Source organism: Carettochelys insculpta, chromosome 3 (genome assembly GCF_033958435.1).
Source record: "Carettochelys insculpta isolate YL-2023 chromosome 3, ASM3395843v1, whole genome shotgun sequence".
NCBI classification, from domain to species: domain Eukaryota; kingdom Metazoa; phylum Chordata; order Testudines; family Carettochelyidae; genus Carettochelys; species Carettochelys insculpta.
The window spans coordinates 42,532,268-42,552,793 of NC_134139.1; the positions used below are offsets into that span (position 1 = coordinate 42,532,268).

General features: G+C 42.2%; 1 long non-coding RNA gene across 1 annotated transcript in view; it reads right to left on the reverse strand.

The window, feature by feature from the left end:
• Positions 1–20,526, reverse strand: part of LOC142010981 (uncharacterized) — an 85,826-nt gene that overhangs the window by 7,546 nt on the left and 57,754 nt on the right. The window lies entirely within an intron of this gene.

Below are 20,526 nucleotides of genomic sequence, written 5' to 3' on the forward strand. Positions count from 1 at the left end.
TAAAGAATCTAAGTGGTGAAGAACTTATCACATCCTTTGATGTCCATGGCTAATTAGTCTCACTGTTAAAAATTGGAATGCCATTTCTAATTTCACCTCAGCTGACTTTGAGGTCTCACCATAGGAACTTATACAACTTGTGTCTACTCAACTCTATAGTGACAGATATGCTCCCTCAGAATGTGCTTACAGATTGGTCAAGTTGCCTCTTAATCTTCCCTTCAATAAGCTAACCAGACTGAGCTCCTATGGTCTCGTACTCAGACATGTGTTCTAGGCCAGTGTTTCTCAAGCGGGGTACAAGTACCCTTGGGGGGTACACCAAGGTCTTCCAGGGGGTACATCAGCTCATCTAGATATTTGCTTAGTTGTACAACAGGCTATATAAAAAACACTAGTAAAATCAGTACAATCTAAAAAAGTTTTGATTTGTTTCTGTTGCTTCATATGCCTTATTCTGAACCGTAAGTACAATATTTCTACTCCCATTCATTTATTTGATAACAAGATGGTAGAAAGTCAGCAAGTTTTCAGTAGCAGTCTTCTGTGACATTTTTGTATGTTTTGGTAAGTAATTTTTAAATTGGTGGTATGCAAAAAAATCTGACTACTGAAAAGGGTACAGTAATCTACAGAGGTTAAATGGCAGTTGTTTCAAAACCTCATATTACCATAGGACCATGTTATGTTTCTCAACGGGTGATACACGTACCTTTAGGGGCACATGAGAGAAGTCTGGGAGTACCTTTTTTTTTTTTTTTTTTTGGGAAAAGGGTACTTAATAAAAAAAGGTCAAGAAACACTGTTCTAGGCCACAAATCATTTGTGCAGCTCTTGTATTCTTTTACACATGTGAACACCCGCACCAGACAAAGTTCCTGTTGTGGTGATGTCATGGAATGCTGTGTACAAAGTATTCAGTTTTCTATCCCTACTCCATATTCCCCTGCTAGTGTGGTCAAGAGAGAGCTGTCCTTTTTCAGAAAATGAAAAATTTTGATTTTTTTTGAGTAAATAATTTTTGTTTCCAATTTTTAATTTCTCCCCCTTTTCACTCTGTTCCCATCTCCTTTATCCCCTTTCTGTGGAAAAATGGAAGAAAAAAGACTGATGCAAAATCTCTACTGTTCCGTAGCAAAAATTGTGCTGTGGCTCATGTGCAGCTGCTTATCTGAAATGACCCACTCAGTCATTTTCGGTCACCTGCTTTCCAGAATGCAGTCCCCAGTCGTGTAAATACAGCCTACATTCTTTTCCTCCCAGATGCATGGCCTACAATATGGCTGTATTGAAATGCACATTGTATGATTATATAAGTGACCTCTTTTTGTTGGTATACATCACTTCTTTGTGTCCTCTGCAACATCTCATCGGCAATGAGGGACTCTATTAAAACCTCTCCATTAGCAATTATATTTTGAGAGCTATCAATTTGCCAGATTTTCGTCCATTTAATAATAATATATGCCATATTGATATGACTTTTAGCATTGACTTTAGGAGGAATAAGGTCAGTCTTTTACTGCCTTGCTCTATCTGTGTGTGTGTGTGTGTCTGTGTGTGTTGGAGGAGATTGTTCTCTGTACTTGGAAGACTGAATAATGGCTTATTTTTAATTCAAATGGGTGTGAACCAGACTTCTCAGTATTCATCTCATATCAGACAAAGGGATTCCTGGATGGCAGCAGAGGTAGTCACTCCCTCTTCCAGACTCCAGACTTTGACTGTACTGTGTGTACAGAACTCCCAGTCCCTGAAGGAGAGGTGAATGCAAACCTACATCTGGAAACTGAGCCTGTAAAGCCAGAACCCCACGTTTTTGCTTGTAACCCAATTTTCAGTGGCATAATTATCAAATCCTAGTCCAAGCACAGTCAGCCCATTTGTAAACATTTGTCGAGTGCAATACAAACACAATTAGAATGTTTAAAGCAGCGTTTCTTAAACTTTTTGAGGCCACGGAACACTAAACAATAATACTTTTATGCAGAACACCTATCAAAATTTTCTTCAAAAAATTGTTGTCAGAGCAAAACCAACAATAACAATAAAAAAACAAACAAACAGCAACATATACAGCAAAACCAAAATGAAGTAATTTAATCAGATATCCTAGCAATGAAGAAGTAACATTGTATCTGGTTTTAATAACAGAAAATATCTACCAGCAGTCTAGGATATCAAAAAAGTGTCAGATGCTTGCAGCACACCTGTGAGTTGTTCACAGAATACCAGTGTTCTGCGGAACACAGTGTAAGAAACACTGGTTCAAAGTGATAGCCATATTCTAAATCAGGGCAGTTTTAACTCAAGTCTTTTTCAAAGATGTTTTATCTTTTTTTTATTCACGAAAAATAGAGCTTTAAATTGGAGGAGGCTCCATTTGCTTCTGCCCAGGATCTTCTGAACAGATTGGATTATAGAGTGAGAGTGCAGCTCCAAACAGATCAAGTTTTAATTACAGTGCAGCAGGCAGAGTGGGCATAGAGGAAAATGTTGGAAAAGGGACGACAAAACACCAGCATAGTGGGCCCTGATTGTAAGGCATGGCTGGAGGCCAGAAGGAGGCCAGAAGGCAGGTGGTTAACCAAAGCAAAAATCCTTGCACTTGGAGGAATCCCTATATGACCTGTTAATGGCTCTCCAATTCTAGAAGTTCAAGTGAACGAAGTCTATATCATTTGGGTATAACTCTGCAAGTGTTTATGTGTTTTTAATCCCCAAAGGTTTCTTAAATAAATTACCCTGCTGTTAAGAACTGTGGCTGACATCCCCACTTCATCTCAACCATAAGCATCACCAAGAATATCTTCTCCTCCCCAAGAGTTTGATATTCTAAGTCTAGGCTGTAAAGTTGTAATCATGTTAATACTCCTAAGTCCTGTGTGAGCTGCAAGCAAACATCAAGGGCAGGAAAGCATCCTGTGTTGAAAGGATAAGGAAACTCCTTTATCTGACAATATCCCATGCATGTAGGAACTTAGAAATAATACATTTTGATCAGTCAGCCTGCTATGTTGACATAGGAAAACAAAAAGTACTTCCACTCAGCCAAACCACATATCTTGGCAAACTATCTGCTAAAAGACAATAAAGACTTATTCAAAAGACTTGGCAGCCTTCCTGGCACATTACACCTTGAGCTTAACAAGTCAGTCACGCTATGCTGGCTCTGAGGTTTAGCCATACTGTGCAATACAACAGAGGGGAATATCAGAGTTTGTGTCCTGAACTTGTTTTTCTCTTCTGGGCCTTGGGAAGCTGGCGGTGATGCAGAGGCAGTAAGATCAGACCATAGACCTAGGAAGTGTTTCATAAAGGAGTGGCATGGAGAATTATACTTAGCCCTTACTGGCTGTCTACATGAGTAGCCTCTGTCGACAGAAGTGGCTGTCAGAAGGGATTTCCCAGCAAAACTTCTCTCGACAGATTGCACCTACACATAAAAGCACATCAAAAGAGCAATCCGCTTTGTTGACGGAGAGCAGCCAGGCTGCCCAGCCCTCTCGGAGCAGAACGTCTGACCATCTACAAAGAGAGCTGCCTGGTGACCTGAAAGCCCTGTCTGTTGACAAAAGGGCTCTGTAGCATCTACACAGCTGTTTTGTCAACAGAACACTGTTGAGAAAGGTGTTATACCAGAACAGAGAGAGGCATAACACCGTCAGTGGATGTGTGGGTTTTGTTGACAAACTGTTAACAAAGAGCATTTTGCATGTGGACATGCCATGGTTTTTCCTGACAAAAGCCCAATTTTGCCGGGAAAAGCCTCTCGTGTAGATGTGGCCACTGTGTATAACTCTATCTTGTTATCTGTCTGCCATTCTTAGGAGTTTCTAACCTTAAACTAACAAATTAAGCAATCAAGATCAATAATGAAGGGCCTTGGGAGCCTTGTTCATTTTTCCTTCTGGGTGAGAAGAGTCCTGTGGTACACAGCATCTAAGGCTGTGTCTACATGGGCACCTTCTGTCAACAGACCAGCCCTTTTGTCAACAGAACTCGATGAGCATCTACGCAGCTAAAGCACTCTACCTAGAATTTGTTGACAAAACTCAGCTGTTCAGTCGGCAGTGTTATCCCTGTTCCTGATTAGGAATGGCGCCTCTGTCAACCATGTTTTGTTGACAGAGTGCCCATGTAGACAGCTCTGTCGACAGAGAGGGCTTCCAGTTCCCTGGGCAACCCTATTTGCAGAGCTTCCAGTCAGCCATTCTGTCGAGAGAGGGAAGGGCAGTTTGGTTGCTCTCGGTTGAGAGAGTGGATTGCTCTTTCAATCTGCTTTTATATGTAGATGCAATCTCTTGACAGAGGTACTGCCAAGGTTTCTCTGTCAACAGAGGCTGCCGGTGTAGATGTAGCCTAAAGATCCAGGGCAGTAAAAGGAAGACAACAGAGAGACCTAAAGGTCTCTTACAGCTCAGAGAATCTCCAAACTCCCTTTCGAGAAACAAACATCAATGCAACCCTTGCAGCACCAGGCTTCTTGTGCCATTTGAGCCAGAAAAAAAAATCTTCTGAACAGGAAATAGCAAATCATCATAATCATCTGCAGAGTTACTGAATACGCAGACTGAGGCAGATCTTAGCTATACTGATTTACACCAGCTGGAGATGCGATCTTTTGTTGAAAATGGTGGCCATCAAAGAATCATCAATGATCATGATGGCTTGAGAAAACAAACACTCTGCAAAGAATTCAGTACGCAGTTCTTACAATGGTCTGAAGTTCACCTGATTTGGCTATAGCCCACACATTTTCAGCATGTTATGCTAAAAATGGTTGATGCAGAAATCAGGTAGCTCACTGTATTCTGAGCACCAGCAAGATGTTTCTACTGGACATGTATGTCTATTATGGTCCAGCACTGTAGATGAAGATTATCAGGATTCTGTGCAGGCTTGCATTAGTGGGATTTGCAAGAATAAGCCAACCATAACAGCCACTGACATCCTGATTTGCAGATGCTGAATCACAAATAGAGACATACTAAAAGTAGAACTCAAGTAGTCCCCCGGAAAAATTCAATAAATGGAATACTGCGTTTTAAACTCATACATCAAACGCTTTCCAAACGTTTATTTTATTTTGTTTTTTGTTTGTTTTTTACTTTTGCAACATAATTTTTTCAAAGTACCATGGGAAAGCACCTATACCTGCTGAACTTCTCAACTGTATTCACAAATGTTTTATAGAACACCTATAATGTACATTCTTATGTTTTTCACAGTGGATCCTGATTCTTAGAAAAGATTCATTGTTCCTCTGCTCTGAAGGTTCCAATCCTGCAAAAAGTGCATAACATTATGTAAGATGTACTGCAGTGTAGGAGGTCTGCAGTTCTGGGCATACTGCACTTCGCTGGAATTCAGTCTCATCGGTTCAGGTTACTGTGGCATATGGATTAAAAATTGAAACATTAGAGTTGTTATACACAAATATAGAAATAGCAATGGATCTACGTTAGGAACCCAAAAGTTACAGCTGAAACCCCTTTTTAACTTCAAAGACTATTTGCATTTTTATTGTTCAGTATAGTTTCTGAGTAGCTAGAGGACACTCAGATATATTAAATACAGCACAAATGGCATGTGAGTCTTTCAGTTATTAAGTGAGTGATTAAGTCATGGGACTAAATCTCTGAAGTTTAATAAGTGCAAAAATATACAATCTTTGAAGATTGTGTCTCCTTGTCTTTTGGCTTTTAAAAATCATTTACTGCTTACCATTCACAAACCAGTGCAAGAAAGTCATGGTCCAATCACCATTTTCACTAGATATTTTATTTCTAACATCATTTTTCATATTTATAGTGTTAGATATTTTAGTGAATGATATTTAAATCTAAACTTAATTTACAAGCAGCAAAAGAAAAGTTACCAAATAATTCCAGCAACAAAGTAGTACCAAGAAAATTGACTTTCTTTTTCTTAATTTTAGATGTTTTTCCTTCAGTTATCCTCATGCTGTAAAAACAGATGTGTTAAATATTTAAAATATTAAGAGGGCAAATATAACTTCTTGAACCAAAATGCCAGAATACAGATTACCCAGCCATTGGTAAACCCGGATGATCTGAACCTCAGTTATCTGAAATTTGGTTTATCTACCATTTGTTTAATCTGCAAATCTAAAATTAATACAGAAACTGAATTTTGTTTATCCAAAACTCTGTTTTTAGACATCCTCCAGACATGCAGGTAATGAAGTTTCCTGTTGTGCAGTATTCTTTTAATAAGGGTTTACAGGGTGGCAAGATGCCCTTTTTATGCTCTTCTAGGCTATGTCTACACTACAGCAATCTTTCAACTTCCAAAAAAACTGCTTTTGAAAGAATGCGTCCACACACAAAAAAGCGGATCAAAAGATCGATCTGCTCTTTCAACAGAGAGCATCCACACAGCCCCTGCTCTTTCGAAAGAACGGGCTAGGGATCAAAAAATCCAGCACCATGAGGACTTCTCTTTCAAAAAAAGGGCATGCAGAGTGTCTACACATGCTTTTTTCTGAAAGAATCTTTTGGAGAAAGGTGCTCTTCCTCATCTGGGAGAAGAGGGCCACCATCAAAAGAGTGCATTTCGTGTGTAGATGCTCTGTGGGTTCTTTTGGAAAAGGCCTGTTTTTTTCAAAAGAACTTGCTAGTGTAGATGCAGCCCTACAGAGATTATCATGCACAGCCTAATGCCATGGTGTCTGAAGAAAGCCAAGGCACTATCTATTGCTAGTTCATGTGGAAAAAGGTGGGTGAGGTAATTAATATCTTGTATGGGACAAAATTCTATTGGTGATGAAGACAAGCTCCCCAACTCAAAAAGTGCCCTGAGAAATGAAGAACAGCTCACTGTAACTACAAAGCTTGCCTCTCTCACCAACAGAGGCCATTCCAATAAAAGATGTCACCTCCCCAACTTTCATTCTAATGTCTGGGACCAATAGGGCTACCACAAAACTGCAGAGTACTTTGTTTGCATGACAGTTTCAAGCAGCTTTGGCTGAATGTGCAAGGTAATACAGGGGCAGTCATTTTGAATGTAACATTGGAATTTACCACCCTTGCTTATGGCAGAAAGTGGAAAGAGGTGTCATAAAGTGAAAGTGTTGCCCTTGGAAACAGAAGAGGGAATGGATGGAAGCCTGAAACTGTAGAGTGCACTGAAAGCCCAGGAAAAGTTTACTTTAGGAGTCAGGAGTTTGAAGATCTAGCTCACTTCCAGGTGAGAACTGTAGTCCAATGATGTTTTTTTGGGAGGGGGACAGGGCGGGGAGCCAGGGTGGCTTTGTGATATGGAAGGGTACAGCAACTATTTGCTCTCTGAAAGGCTGTCTAGAGCCCACAATGTTACTTGGATTTCTTGAATCTGTAATTGCTTCAAGGCTTGTTGTGGGGCTCAAGTTTTACTTCATAGGAGAGGCAGTCAACGGGGACAGCAAAATAAAATAAGAGCTGCTTAAATGCTAAAGAAAATCCTTAGGAGTGAAGGTCTTAACACCTGAGCTGCGTCTACACGTGCACGCTACTTCGAAGTAGCGGCACCAACTTCGAAGTTAGGCGGCGAGACGTCGAAGTCGCTAACCTCATGAGGAGATAGGAATAGCGCCCTACTTCGACGTTCAACGTCGAAGTAGGGACCGTGTAGACGATCCGCGTCCCGCAACGTCGAAATTGCTGGGTCCTCCATGGCGGCCATCAGCTGGGGGGTTGAGAGATGCTCTCTCTCCAGCCCCTGCGGGGCTCTATGGTCACCGTGGGCAGCAGCCCTTAGCCCAGGGCTTCTGGCTGCTTCTGCAGCAGCTGGGGATCTATGCTGCAGGCACAGGGTCTGCAACCAGTTCTCAGCTCTGTGTATCTTGTGTTGTTTAGTGCAACTGTGTCTGGGAGGGGCCCTTTAAGGGAGCGGCTTGCTGTTGAGTCCGCCCTGTGACCCTGTCTGCAGCTGTGCCTGGCATCCCTATTTCGATGTGTGCTACTTTGACGTGTAGACGTTCCCTCGCTGCGCCTATTTCGATGTTGGGCTGAGCAACGTCGAAGTTGAACATCGACGTTGCCGGCCCTGGAGGACGTGTAGACGTTATTCATCGAAATAGACTATTTTGATGTTGGCTGCACGTGTAGACGTAGCCCTGGATGGAAAATCTTCACAGAAAATGGAGTGGTGTCATGTACCACCTCACTGGTAGATCAGCTCCTAAAAAGACAGTGTCCTCAACTCTATGTGCTCTGTAACTCCTCCTCAGAAGAGTGGAAATTATTTCAGCCTCTGAGGACTTGTTCAAGTAGTACATTATAGACATGTCATTGTGGAAGTAGTCATATATATGATACCCAGGTCAAACATAAAGCAATCCATACAGACAAGCTAAACTTATTTTATTGAATGGAACACAACCAGTAGAACTTGTCAAAGAGTTATGCTTTGTAGATTTGCTTTGGGAAAAATGTGGGGTTTGACCATGACATTGGATGAAAAAAATCAGAATTTTTCACTTTTCAATTAATTTTTGAATGAAAAGTTTAAATTTATTCAAAAAAGCCTTTTTGTTTGAAATCATAGGGGAAAATACCACTTCCTTTCTTTCCCCAGGGGAACAAAGAAAAAAATTATAGGAAGTAAGAGAGAAATCCCAGAAAATTCTAAACTATTTTTCAAAAACAAAACAAAACATTTTCATTTTGTTTTGAAGGATTTACAGAAACTTGAAAAGAATTTCCAACAAGATGAAAATTCCTTTTAAGAAAATTTTAACAAAAAAAAACCCCAACAACCAGGTCTTTTAAGTACACAAGGAAAGCCAGCAGTAGTGACAGCATCATATGGTTTGAGATGGTTTGTCTGAGGGTGTCAGCTACAAGCCCAAGGCAAACTCAATGGAAAGGGGAGTATCAACAAAAAAATTTTGGCATGAAGATTATCTGAGACCAATCATCTGAAGAGCAAGTAAGCTGCCTGAAGGTAATAAAATAATAAGGCTTTGCTCCTGGAGGTCCAAAGATACATCTAGTCTCCTTTTCAATCCCACAAAACTGAATCAAGATTTCCTGTGGCAGTAAATTCCACCTATTTACTATATACTGTAAATGATCCATTGATTTTTAGAAGGCAGTTGTAATTTTTACAATTACTTTTAATTTAGACTAAAATCTTTATTATCCTTGTCTACTTTAAAATCATTTTTCTATGATCCATCAGAAAACTAGGAAGCAAGAGGGAAAAGGTGTGGTTCTGCATGTGCTGTTATCCATGCTATGATAAAGCCTCAGATTGCAACTGAAAATTTGTCAAATGAAATGTGACATGCAGGAATTACTGGTGTGATACAACATGTATAGATCTTTACAGTTTTGAAAAAATAATTCAATACAATCACGATTTACTTACTGAGGGTATGTCTACATTTAACGGGAAATCAATTTCATGTGTCTGGTAAAGACGCATGGAATCAATCTCTCTGGGGCCCGCAGTCAACCCCCTGTACTACTGTTCTCATGAGGAGTAAGGGAGGTCGATGAGAGAAACACTCCTGTCAACCTCCTTCAGTGAGGGCAACCCTTACAGATGACTGCAGATACGTCAATTCTAGCTATGCAATTGCCGAATTGTGTATCTGCAGTTGACTGTAAGGTCTAGTGTAGACCAAGCCTGAGAAAATATCTCTAGGCTTTAAAGGTGCAGCCCACGCAACAATACAGTATGTGATAAATTACTTCAAATATATGACTCCTCACTTCATATTATGCAAACACTTCTCTGAAATCTACTGATGCCAGACACACACTGTGGGATCTGAAAACAACATTTTGCATAAAAATATGAAACAGAGGTCTTTTGCTTCAGAGGATTCATTCCAAATTCTAATCTGACTAATTACATGTTACCTTCTCCCTCTCCCCCAGACAAAATATGTTCTTTCCACTTCCACTTTTTTTGTAAAGACAATCTGTATTAAACTTGTAAACAGCAATTCAAAGCTTTATGAAGTGCAGAATTTGTTATGATATTACAGGACAACATAGGATCTCTGAAGATTGCAATCTTGGTAGCCGTAATCATTCCTCCTCCCAGGTAGGGTACATCAAATGTCTATCCATGAGGCATAAGGGGAGACAAGTGTTTCATCAAAGAAAGAAAAGATACAACTAATTATTGGGAGGAGTAAGGGAAATGGAGGAAATACAATATCAGCTAGAGAGATAAGTAATTACAACTCTTAATTATGATCTTCTTTCTTTTTCATCATGAACCAGACCAAGGATTATTTCGTGTGTGTGTGAGATACAAAAAAATGCTTTGCAGGCCTCCTTCCCACTTTGGGTCTTGTGTCAAGTGTGGCACAGCTTCACCAAAGGACTGAGACCCTGAACTTTGTGCATCATTAGAAAGAGACATTCAACCAGTGCAAAAAGTGCAGTTTTTACGTTACATACAGGCTAAAAAAAAAAAAATCAAGAAAATCTAGACTCCAAAGTTTCACCATTACCTACTCTTTTTAAAAGTATCTAAGGTGGGGAAATAATTGATTGGATTGCCAGTGTTATTAGCAAGGCATTATACAAACTAGAAACTACCTAGTTGGCTAACTTGTTATCTGGTTTCCTGATCAAAGTCCTCACCAAATTCTGGAAAAGGAAACTGGTATCAAAGAGATGTTAACAATTTCAATCAATAATAGACCCAGTATTTCTCTGCTTCATTTAACTTGCTGTGAGGAGCATGGGTCCAGCACAAAGCTTAGGTTGAATGTCAAGAAACCCTTGGCTGAATTTCCAATGCAAAGCAGAGTTTTATGGTTTTAAGTGGAAAACAAGTATAACTCAGTGGTTTTTCATGGTATGACCCTGAAACCAGGCAAAAAACATTCGAATTCATTCAAACCAGAAACTCAGCGCAAGCTGAGTGGATATGAACACATGTAACCATCTACACAAAAGGTTCTCATGAAACCACAGTAAGTTAAAACCAACAAGTTTCAAACAGATCTCCTTAACTCAGACATTTGGCTCAGGAGATCATGCAGGCATGCCTACTCCCTTGTGGCTGAAAGCCCCCTCACCACTGACCTGTTTCTAACCAAAAAACCTCAACAACAAAATTGCACTGGAATGCTAGTACCATCAACCACCCTCTAACTTGAAGGCAGTAGGCCAAATACAGCAGTTGTGCAAGTAGGCTTATGTCTGAAAGTCTACACAGCTGTGCCCCCTTATACCACCAGCTGATTTAGCTCAGTGATGTGTAAGTGTCTCTATGGCTTGTTTGCAGAGGCAATTTGGGTTTCCCTGCCCCCGCACTTGAAAGTGACTATATTGATTTTAACACTTTATGGTGCCCGACTTTCCTTGTAAAGAACCACTGTATTAAATGGACAGGGCAAGATTTTCTACTTCATCTCTTACAGAGACATAGCACTGAACCTCCAGCCCAGAGGTAACAGAGGCTAAGGTAGCTTTAATCCACCTTTATACCCTCCAGAGTCTAGGCTGTAGTGAACTCTGGAAGTCTGGCTAAGGCAGTGGACCCTTAATGTTTCAGATCAAGCCTTGCTTATGTCTGTTTGTGTCCCTTCTGGAGCTGGAAATGGGCCAGGGCTCCCTGGGGGAACTGTGAATGCAGGCTGGGGACCAAGTGGGGAGCAGAGTAAAGCTGACCCAAGGAGCTGATTCAGGCCCTGCCACGTCTCCCAAATGTTCCTCCATGCCCAAAGAGTTTGGGGACACTGGCCTAAGGTATAAGAGGCTGTACCTAGCTATCTGTGGGCAGTACTGCCCAGAATTTCCACACTGTTATGCACTGTTGCCCCACCTCCTTCAATAGCCTGCCCCACCTTTCGCATGTTTCCCATGCCAGGGTTGTGAAGAGGTCCTCAGAACACAGCCTATGGCTGTCTGCCTCAGCTCCTGCATCAGGGAATTGCTCCTTTGTCTGGATCCAGGATTGTTTCAGTCCTTTTATGCTCCTTTGTCTCTTTTAGCCCAAGTACAAGGGTAGAGGTCTGTGGAATTAAGGCAAGAATTTTGCTCATTTTTTTCCAGCAGGGGGGTGGGGGTTTTGGTCAAACACTAAAAGTGCATGTTTGGCACATAAATCATTTTTATGGACTGGAGAGGTATCAGTAGCTCAGAGGCCCGAATTTTATTTCTGAACAGTTAATAGGGGGAATATATCTGAATTACAGTTTTATTATTAGGGTTATTATCAGTTGCACAGTAGCTAGTTTAAGATGTTCAGTAATGTGGTTACTTTCCAGCAAACAAAATAAATTGCTTATGGAAGATACTAGAAGGAGCTGTTTTCCATAAATACATGCATTCCCTTAGCACCTTAAAGCTCAAATATCTCCTATGTCTAGGCTGAGATTGTTAAAGATAACTAAGCCCCAATTCCCATAAAAATGTAGGTGTCTGGTGGGGTCCCTCATGGATCAGCGATAAGACCAGTCCTATTTAACAATTTCTGTGGAAATTTTCAAAGGAATCTAAGGGAATTTGGTGCTCAATTTCAAGTGGAAGTAACTAGGAGCTGGGTGTCTAAATCACTTAGATTTATTTGGAAGACTCAGCCTTTTAACCTGAGAGAAGGAGAATCCCATATTACAGTCAGTGGGTCTGCTTGTGCTTTTATTTAAATGTACAGGTGTTTGCCGGATTGGGATATAAATGTGGTGCCTGTTGTTCAAAGGTAGATTTATACATCTTGGGGAAAATAATCCAAAATCTAGGGAGAAACCGGGGAACTGGTAATTCTGAAGGCAACACGTAGAAGGTAGAAGGCAACACGTGAGACATGAAATTGTAATGTGGGACATCTTTAAAGAAAAGATCAGTATTCCCCCCATTTCTTATCATCACTCTATCTAAAATATATTCCCTAGGCTGGTCAAAAAACTTCCATCTAAACTGTTTTGTCACGGAAAATTAGGGTTTGACTAAAGAAAACTTTTTGCAATAAGTGTCTGCTTTCCTTAGGAAATCTTGACCTTCTTATAAAATTGGAAAGGCTGCTCTGGCACCTCACCAGTGCTGGCATTTGGGTGCCTCATTCTTCCACTTCCCCTTATAGGCTTAATTTCCCAGCTGGACATCACCCTATGATGCACTAAAGATGGGGACTCCCAAAATACAATACGGTGGCTGAGCAAGAAAGCAGAGACTGGAGCACTGTGTGTTCTGAGCCCATACAGAAGATCAGAAGCATGAATATATCTTTTTGTCCTGTGTTTATGCAGCACCTAGCACAGTCTCCTGGTCCATGGGTAGGGATCCTCGGAACTATTATTAACAGTAATAATACTAATAAATGAGACACTGCCCAGACATTTCCAAATCAAAGTGTTTGGTTTTCAGCTAACTTTTCAGCCTTCAGTTTATGGGGTGTGATTTTTCTCCTAAAAGTCAAAATTCTCCTCAGGGGGAAAAAAAAACCAAAAACCCTCAACATTTTTCAACCAGCTCTAATATCGACAAAGACGGAGACAAGCAACACAAATTGTCATGCAGCTGGAGGGACTAACTTATGAGGAAAGATTAAAGAGCTAAATATTGATAATAACTTGACGATATAATAGTTAAAAGGACATAGAAATTGTCTACAAATATTTGAAGGGAGAAGCCTACCAGGGAGATCCAGGGGAATGTGATACAAAGTAAAGAAATGAAAGTGAGGCAGGGACAACAAAGGCTGAATATCTGGAAAACCTTCCTGACAGTTTGAAATCTGACCATACTCCTAAACACATGAAAGGAGCCCTTTTGAAAGTCTGTCCCCAGTAGTGAGTGCTAACCAGAGCTCAATCACCTAATTTCATCTGTTTTCAACTAAAAAAAAAATTGATGCTACAACTAGGGACTTTTCACATGATTCTTCACTTGATTTAGGTTGTAAAAACTCTCTAGAATCATGTTCGTGTGTAACCAGGAGGTGTCTATACTGAAGGGTAGATTGGCATTGCTGAGATCAATGCAGCTGTGTTGATCTAGTGGCTCTGGTGAAGTCCTGCTAAGTAGATGGTAGAGCGCGCCCTGAGGTTATGTCTACGGTGCAGCATAAAGTTGATTTAAAGGCACATGGCTTGATTTTACAATGCCTTCACCATGATTACCACTAGATTGAATTTAAGGAGTGCTAAGGTTGACATTCTTGCATCAATAATCCAATGCAGCGTAATGCCAAGTTTGAATTTAAAAGGTCGGAGTAATGCTAGTGTGCAAACAGTGTAACTTTAAATCCATTTTATTGTCCTCCAGGGGTGTCCTACAGGTATCCCACAATGCCCCACATGTGGCTGTTCTGACTGCTTTCACCTCCATTGCTTTCCAGGGGTACAGAAAGAAAGCCTGGGAATTTGAATTAGGTAACAGAAATTTGAATTTATTTTCTTTCTGCTCAGTGTGGATAGTGCACCTCAGGAGTCATCCGTTGCATCAAGCCATCTAATCATCATGACTCCTCAAGGTTCTTCTCAGGATTTGCATTTTCAGAGTCACAAAAGAGCTCCAGCATGGAGCCATATCAAGATTCTGGATCTCATTTCTGTGTGGGGAGAAGAATCAGTGATGAGCAAACTGTGAGTCGGCAAGCAAAATGTGCACATTTATGGGAAGATTTTGCAGGGCATGATTATGAAAGGGTATGCCTGGGGTGCTCAGCAATGCTGGGTCAAAGTAAAGGAGCTCAGGCAGAACTATCACAAAGTGAGAGAAGCCAAGGGTGATCTGGGTCATCTCCCAAGACATGCAGTTACTATGAGCACCTGGATGCCATTCTTGGGAGGGACCCAACCAGGGTCCCCAAAGCTAACAAGGACTCTTCAAGAGACCATCCTCAGGACTTCGATGAGAGCCAGGAGAGGGGAGCATGAGGCCGATGAAGAGGAGGATGCCGACATTCAGCAGGTGCCCAAGCTGGTCCTGGCAGCCTGGAGCTCTTCACACTCAAGCTTAACCAGTGCCCTCCTCATCAACACCTGGAGCTCGGGTATCCAGCAATGGTGCAGAGTGTTTTTCTGGTGAGTATTTTTTAGAATGCTACAAATGGGTTGGGTTGGGATATAGGTTTACTTCTGTGGAGAACAGTTTTAAACTGCTGCAAGCAGGTTGCAGCTCAGGTGTGGTGGCTCTATGCCCCTTAGAACAGCTTGTTAATATTTCTGGGGATGGAGTGCTTTTCCTCTTTGGAGATCTCCATAAAGGCTTCAGCCAGGTAATCTATTTTTTGCACAAGGCTGTTAGGGAGGCCTGACTTATTGTGACTTCCACAGTAGGGACACCTTGCCAAGACAAGTAACCAGGAAGTCTGGTATCATGGATCCATACAGCATTCTGGCAAATTTTCCAGCCCTGTGCGCACACAGTATGAGCATAGTTTCTTTTTTACTCTCTGTAATTCTTAGGAAGCTGATGTCTCTTTTTGCAACCTAGAAGCAGCATAGGAATTTTTTTAGAGTTTTTTTTGTGCTGTTCCTGGGCTATTTAAATTTCTAAGGACTGCACCACATGGCGGGTGGGCTCTCTGTCTTCCCCCTCCACATGGCTGGTGGGCTCTCTTGGCCTTCTCCCCTCCCACCATGCTGCTGGCCTTTCCCCTGTACAGGATTAATGAGGAGCTGCCGAGAAAGTTTTTTTCTATGCTTTGCAGTGTACAGAAATGACTCCCCTCACCCAGCCCCAGCCTGCCATGCAGCTGGCGGGACTGAACTCTCCCCACAGATGCTGGCCTCTGGGGCTGCAGGGCTCCTGTCCTATATCAGGGTTCCTTGGCAATGGTGGCTGCTGCCCCACAGTGAGGCACCAAGGATGAGGGTTCTGCAGCCTTCTGATGAGGATGAGCAGAGAATGGGGGCTCTGCAACCTCCTGGCAGTGGGTTGCCACGAACACGGTCTCCACAGTGCCCCCACCCCCACCCTGTCAGGACAGAGAATGTGGCAGGGTGAGTGGCATGCCAGGGATTGGGCAGCCATCCCATGGAGGAGCTTCCCCACAGCAGGAACTGCCTCCCTGAGGTGCAGAAAGCCAGGGAATGACGCAGCTGCCCCATGGAGGGGCTCCCTGGCAGCCAGACCTGCCTCCCTGAGGTGTGGGGCACCAGGGAAAAAGGCAGCCACCCAGCTGTGCAGCTTGCCAACAATGGGGGCTGCCACCGTGGGGAGCCAGGGAATGAAAGCTGGGGAATGAGGCAGCTGCCCCACAGAGAAGCTCCCCAGCAGCAGGAGCTGCTGCCCTAAGGCACAGGGTGCCAGGGAACAGGAGCCTTGCAAAATACAGGACAATTTGCTCATTTTCTCAAAAAAGTCAGGACACCTGTGAGACAGCTTGGGACTTCTCCAGTAAAAACGGGATGGATGGTCACCCTCAGAGAGGTGCATATGTAACACTGACAAGGTAAGTAGCCTCAGAGTTGTTTGGTCCTTGGATAACTGACCTCTAAAGAAAACAAGGCACTGTTGGGAGTACTGTAGGGACACATCACACTAGCAACAACGAAGGGTCCTGTGGCACCTTATAGACTAACAGAAAAGTTTAGAGCATGAGCTTTCGTGAGTTAACTCACTTCTTCAGATGCATCTGAAGAAGTGAGTTAACTCACGAAAGCTCATGCTCTAAACTTTTCTGTTAGTCTATAAGGTGCCACAGGACCCTTCGTTGCTTCTACAGATCCAGACTAACACGGCTACCCCTCTGATACATCACACTAGCAAGTTCTTTCAAAAGGTTTTTCAAAAGAAGAGGGCTCTTTCAAAAGATCCCATGGAGCGTCTACATGCAAAAAACGTTCTTTCAAATCTAAATTGACAGAATGCAGCACTCCTTTTGAAAGCTCTCTGCCACTTCCATTTCAGGAAGAACACCTTCTTTCCAAAGCAAGCGCGTGTAGATACTCTGTGGGGCCCTTCTTTCAAAAGAGAAGGCTTCATGGCACCAGATTTTTCGACCCCTGGCCCATTCTTTCGAAAGAGCAGGGGCTGTGTGGTCATTGTCTATCAGAAAGGCAGCTCAATCTTTCAATCTACCTCTTTGTGTGTGGACACGCTCTTTCGAAAGGAGTTTTTTCACAAGTTATCTTCCAGAAGAACTTCTTTTGAAGGATCTCTGTAGTATAGACACAGCCTAGGTGTTTTGGTCAGAGGCACTTCTGTCAGAGTCAGTTTGGAATCGATGTCCCATAAGGGCGCTGCTGCTGGACATGCAGCTTTTAGGAAGAGATGGAAAATGATGCTACTGACCACTCTGATGCTCAGAAAAATCCTAGTCCCAGTCTCCTGGCCAGATGCCAATGTAAGAAGCTGCAATCTGCCAGTCCAAACTTCCTTTGAGTATAGTCCACTTTCTTATGTGCCTGTTCTCAACAGTTTTTCAACAGCTCATGTTAATGCTGCACATCACCTTCCACACCAGAGGTAACTGCATTTCGATGGAGGATAAAATGGGTCCTCTTTCATGAATCTGATTCAAACCCCAGTGGAAACATGAAATTGACAAGAAAGACTCTTTATAAGCATTGGAGACAGTCTGTGTGGGCCCCTGGACATGCGGCAGGGGCCAGCTCCACACTCCTGGAAGAGGCAGGGCCTTAGGCAGCAAGGATAGGGCCAAGACAGCCAGCTATCTGTACCTTCCAGAGTGTGATGCACCCCTGACCCTCCAGCCCTAAGGGCTGCACAGAGTGCATGACATGGCACTCTGGAAGCAGTTTAAAGGGTCCAGGACTTTGGCCACAACAGCAGCAGTGGCAGCTGGAAAACCCAGGCCCCTTTGAAACTCAAGGCCCTGGGGCTACCAGCCTCTTCCCTCTCATCCCCAGTGGCAGGTCTGGCCTCATTAGATAATAACCTGATCAGACCCTTTCAAACATTACTTTGTATAAGAAGCACCTACTATAAAGGTTAATCCTATGGCAAGACATTTATCAGCTTTCTGAAGATCCTTTGACATATGGAATGGATTTCTGGCCAATCAGAGAAGAGAAAGATTCTGGAGTTTAGACCCATCTCTGATAGGCTTCATTTTAAAGCAGAAACATAAATGTAAACTTTCTTTTGCTATAAATTAAATTTCAAAACAAATGTGTATCAAATCCACACAATTAGAACATCTCTGTTTAGAAAATGTTGGAAGTAGGGGAGAGCGTTCAATAATTTTGAAAATATTTTTTCAGGTTTTTGTTCAAGCGGGAAATGTGTCACAAACATTCTTTCCCCACAAACTTTCAACAAATCAGCATTTTCTCATGTTAATGCTGCACATCACCTTCCACCCCACAAAGGTCACTGCATTTCGCTGGAAGATAAAATAGGTCCTCTTTCACGAATCTGATTCAAATCCCAGTGAAGAAAATGAAATTGACAGAAAGAACTCTTTATAAGCATTGGCAACAGCCTGTGTGGGTCCCCAGGCATGCGGGAGGGGGCCAGCTCCATGCTCCTGGAAGGGGCATCAGCAAATCAACTATTTGATCCAAGGTGACCACAGGCCACTTGCTTATTACAGTACAACTAAGAGGCTAGGATGCTGGATTCAAACACTGTCAATGCCTCCTGTGGGAGCTGTTCAACTTTGTACAAATATTCATTGAGCAAGAAACAAGGATTGACTCTATTACCCGGTGGAAGCCAAGCCTGAGAACCTGCTTCTGTTCAGAGACTTGATCTGAGGTCTCTCACATCTGAGAAGACTGTTCCAACTACAGGCTGCCCCGGGGTCTCTGTCGCACTTATGTTTTTTCACAACTGATTTCAAAAGGCCTCATGTTCCTTCTGCTCCGGATGACAAAGAAGTCCAACACCTGGCAAAATTTTTACAAAAGAGAATGAATTGTTGTTTTCCATTCAGTCCCAGGTAATGCCTATAATGCACTTTGTGGGTCATGGATCAAAACAAATGCATGTCCGATGGCAGCCACTTCTAACACCCAACTGCCTCATTGTGATGGAATGGGGAGAAGGCTAGACAGGGCACCACACAACCTCACAGGTCTACTTCCTCTGAGCAAAACCATAAAGTCCCCTTTCTTCTCCAACAGAAAAGGCCAAAATCCCACCCCCAAATCACCAACTGACTTGACTAAATGTGGAGATGCAATTTGATCACTGGAGCCTGAACAGCAGTTGCAAAATCCTGCAGTTGGAGGAAGGATATATGGCTGTAGCTCCTGACTGAGTGGTCTTTGCTTTTAAAGAATATTTATTTTCTTTGGTGAAAATGTCAGTCAGAGATGCTGGGAATCTTCACAAGGGAGTTATTTGTATTAGCTTTCAGCTTACGCCGCAATACCTGATGCTGGCCCAGTATAATGCCCACCGCAGCTTTCCATTGGTTTCCATGGTCTTTGGCTAAAATCTTATATCCTTAATCTAATAGATTCCCAACATACACAGAAATGCATACAGAAGAAACAGCTATTGACACTAAGACAATATGTTGAAACCTGGGGAAAAAGTACGAGTAATAGGTATATAGCCTACCTTCAGAAATAAATGTTTATGTTATATAAACATTTTAAAACAGTGCTAAGTTTTGAACAAGTGTGGACAGTAACTGGACAAATTTCCCTAGGCAAAGTCATCCTATTGCTAGTTAGTTGATTAAAATATCTAACTTTCTCAAGCTTCTATTTTTGAAAGAAATAAGTGTTCTCTCCCTCTCTCTCTCTATCGGCAACAATAGCTGGTCTAGTAAAAATATTACATCTGCTTTGTTTGTCCAGTATCCTGGAAGGACTCAACATGGCTACACAAAACTTCTGAAACAAAAATAACTAAAAATATGTTTTCCTCCAATGTCTCAGAATTTCTAAGTGCTCTAATTTTCTCTTTGTATCAGATTCATTAGCTAAAGTACACCTTTCTTTGTTTCCATCTTTAATTTTCATGGACACAAAGCAGTAAATATTGTGGAAGATTGTTACCGGCTATGCTTATGGATTACCCTTTCTGACTGCTATGGTTCAGCAGGTTTTTCCATGCTTTGAAAGAACAAGTCCACAACTCAATCCTAGAACTGCCTATCATCATTAACCAGCAAAAAAAAGAACAAAGGCAGCAGAGCCATAGCTCAACCGTCCTCAAAGAAAATCTGCCCCACAGCTTTGGTTAAGGGTGACTGAGAGAGAATGCAGAAAAGTCAGGCTCCGATAACTTTTAATGACAGATCTTGTTAGGGTTAAGAAAACAACTCAGCCATCATGCTGTGATTACATCTGAATAAGACCCCCATCATCCTTACCATTGTGGAATTGTGAAGACGGTTGTTATTCTGAAAATTAATCACTCGGTGCTACACAACTGGGATTTGAAATGCCAGTTCAAGACACAGAACTTACTGCTGGTCGCCTAATTGTTTTCTGCTGCTTCTGCCATTCTATCCTGCCTCCTGAATCCAACCTGTCCTATCAAGTTACTTTTTGTTCCACACAGGAGCATACCATTTGGGTCAGCAAAAGTTTGCCACTGTCCCTTTCCTGGGCCCCTTGAACATCCCATGGGGTTGTGCTCTGTCTCAGGCAGATGTATGCTTCAGACAACACCTAGCCTAAAG